This window comes from Gossypium hirsutum, chromosome A12 (assembly GCF_007990345.1).
Source record: "Gossypium hirsutum isolate 1008001.06 chromosome A12, Gossypium_hirsutum_v2.1, whole genome shotgun sequence".
NCBI classification, from domain to species: Eukaryota; Viridiplantae; Streptophyta; class Magnoliopsida; order Malvales; family Malvaceae; genus Gossypium; species Gossypium hirsutum.
In genome coordinates this window covers 20,211,906-20,215,359 of record NC_053435.1, presented here as the reverse complement: position 1 = coordinate 20,215,359, position 3,454 = coordinate 20,211,906, and the positions used below count along the sequence as shown (strand labels likewise).

General features: G+C 35.3%; 1 non-coding gene across 1 annotated transcript; it reads right to left on the bottom strand.

Moving 5' to 3' along the window:
- Nucleotides 1-591: 591 nt before the first annotated feature.
- On the bottom strand, nucleotides 592-698 carry LOC121211770 (small nucleolar RNA R71). Its single transcript, XR_005906988.1, has one exon. It is a non-coding gene; the product is annotated as a small nucleolar RNA R71 (small nucleolar RNA).
- Between the last annotated feature and the right edge of the window lie 2,756 nt (nucleotides 699-3,454).

Sequence of the window (3,454 nt, the reverse complement as noted above, 5' to 3'; positions counted from 1 at the left end):
TAAATTTTAATTCCATTTTTTGTGAGTGTTTGTTTTAGGTGTTTATGAGAATTTATCAAATCATTGACTTACTCCCCGTAAACCCTAAAATTGAAAGGACTTTCTGACAAAGGAGAAGACAAGCAAACCAAAGAAGGACCGAAGATACGAATTTCAAAATTTCAAACCAAAATCCAGGAGGAACATTTGCTTATAATACTCACAATCTGATCATTGTTGTTGATGATAAAAACTGTGCCATCCAACAATATACCATTCCTCTATTCAACGAGCTCAATTTGAGTATTAGGAGACCCGAAATCGAGGTATAACAATTCAACTTGAAGCCGGTCATGTTCCAAATGTTGCAAAATATTAAGTGGGATTCTTATTGAAGATCCACATCTTCATCTTCGGCTAGTCATGGAAGTGAGTGACTCATTTAAACTAGTTAAGGTGACTGAGGATGCCTTGAGACTGAGATTATTTCCATACTCCTTAAGAGATAGAGCACAAGCGTGGTTGGACTCCCTACCGTCCAGTTCCATAACTACATGGCAAGAGTTGGTTGAACGTTTCTTAATGAAATATTTCCCTCCATCTTTAACCACCAAGATCTAAAATGAAATCACTTCATTTCAGTAACTTGACGAAGAATCTTTATATGAGGCATGGGAGTGGTTCAAGGAGTTACTACAAAAGTGCCCTCATCATGGCATTCCTTGCTACGTTCAAATGGAGACTTTCTATAGTCTCAATATTCATACTAGAATGATGGTGGATGCTTCGGTGAATGGAGCCCTTCTTTTTAAGTCTTACAACGATGCTTACGAGATTATTGAAAGAATTTCCAGCAATAACTATCAGTGGTTAACCAACCAAGCAGCCTCAGAAAGACGAGCAGCAGGAGTACATACAGCGGACAGACTTGCTTCTTTGGCAGCCTAGGTATCCTCTTTGTCTTCTATGCTTAAGAACATAACTATTAATGGTTTCAATGGTAATCTGAAAGATTGAACCAGTTCAAGGATATTTCTTGTGAATACTATAGAGATGGCCATTTCTTTGAAAAGTGCCCATCAAATCAAGAGTTAAAATATTACATGGAAAATCAAAATTGGAATGTTCCACAGTTAAATTATTACAACTTTTCATGGTAGAATCATCCAATTTCTTCATGGAGTAATAAATGGGCAGACCATAGCGACTCTGTTATGCCATTTCGACCAAATTATTCATTGAAATATTCTCAACAAGTGCAACAAACCCCACCAACTGAATCTTCAAGTGATCTTCAAAATCTACTGAAGGCATACATAGCGAAGAATGATACCAGTTTAAGAAATCTAGAGAATCAAATGGGTCAGCTAACCAATGAACTTCGAAATAAATCCCAAGGTATTTGGCCAACTGACACAAAAAATAAAAAAATTTTGGGCAAAGAACATTGCAAAACAGTCTCTTTGCCAAGTGGAAAGACATTGGAGCCCAATGTGGTTAGGGTTCAAGATGAGCCTGTCCTAGCTCCAGACAAGAAGGAAGTTCAACGAAGTGTTAAAACTCTTGTATAATAGAAGTTAGATTCAGTGATCCTTGATGAGGTAAACTCTAAACTAGTTAGTTCTTATTATCTAACACCCTTGTCAGACGCAGAAAAATTTCGACAGAAGAGTTGTCCAATTAAAGCTAAGATTCCACCATTGCCATATCCTCAACGATTCCAGAAGCAGCAACGAGATACTTAGTTGAAAGAAACTTTTGATGAAAAGGTGACTTTTAATGACTTCGATGCTGCTAAATCCCCAGATGTAGTTGAAGACTGTTCTGCTATTTCCAAGATGGAATCGTTGGCTTCTATAGAGATGGAGCTCAATTCTATAGATGATCCGTTAGAATGTATTCTACTAGCGGATTCACTAAGTGATGATGAAGACAAGGAATGTTTGGCTTTGTTAGAAGCTAAAACGAAGGGATTCACTCAGGAAGTCCCATTGGAATCATTACGGTTATTATCTCGGGAGTACACACAATCAAAAGTGTTGATTGAAGAGCCAACTAAATTGGAACTGAAGATTTTGCATCCTCATTTGAAATGTGATTATTTGGGTCTATCTTTGAATTTTCCAGTTATTATTTCAGTTGAGTTCACCAAAGATCAAGAAGAAGAGGCACTTGTGATTTTGGAAAGACACAAGAAAGGTACTGGATGGATTATTTCACATATTCGAGTCACGGGTTGGAGGATTTGTAGGAATTATAGGAAGTTAAACAAGGCAACCAGGAAAGGTCATTACGGGTTTTCTTTCCCTGATAAGATGTTGGATAGATTTGATGGGAAAGAATACGATTACTTCCTAGATGATTATGGTTGGTATGACAAATGGCCATTTGACACCATAATGGTCAATGAAAATCCTAAATAAAATAGAGGGAGTTCTCTTCACTTTCTCTATCGTTATTTTATATTTTTAGTTTTTTTTTCTCATTTGAATAAAATGGTGGACTTAGATAAATTTTTCTTTTGTTCATTACATTAATTAAAACTCTGTCTAGGAGATTAGGACTTAAGCGGGACCATCCGTGGCCCCTCCAGCCTTTCTATGATGTAATTTTTCAAAAAATATAACAGCCCAATTTTGGGGCTAACCAGAACAGTGGTTTTGGGACCACAAATCCGAGGTTGAGAAATTCTTTTTATTTTTTAATATTATTTTATGTGTTATAGTATGATTTTATGAGTGCATGAAAATTTTGATGAACAAATTTTAACGATTGTAAACTTAATCGCGAAAAAGGACTAAATCGCATAAAGGCTAAAAGTTCTATTTTACTTGATAGATAGACAAAACAGCTAGAGAACCATAATTGGGGGTATTTAAAGGGAAAATAGACCCTTTTTAGGATAGTGGCTAGCCATAGGGGGGACAAGAGAGGTCAAAGGTCAATATTAGGTGTGTTTGGTGACTTAATTGATTAAAATAAAAAAAAAGAAAGAGAAAAAGATATCATCTTCTTATCATTTCCTTTCCCACCAAAAATACCATAAAATTGAGGGTTTTTGGAAGCTTGAAATTGCAGCCACTCTCTATCTTTGAAAGTAAGTGATTTAGATAACCTTACTTGATCCTAAAGCTTAATTTAGCTATTGAGGAGACTATTTTGCAAAATGATTGAAAGTCTAGGGTTTTGTCATGAAATATTTTGAGAAGTTTACTGAAATATTATGGAAGAAAATGAGTTATGGTGGTTAAATGAACAATTTTTGTGAAGTAGTTTTCATGAAAACACCTAAAGGGACCATTTTGTAAAGTTTATAAAATAGGTTGTAAATGTGTAAAATAATTGGAATTGTGCGCTATTTATAGTATAAAAAGAATTTGGCTAGGCTTAATTAGTGAGAAAATTTGATAAAAATCGATTTACGAACATAGGGGTAAAATCGTAATTTTGCAAAAGCCTAGGGGAAAAATGGTCA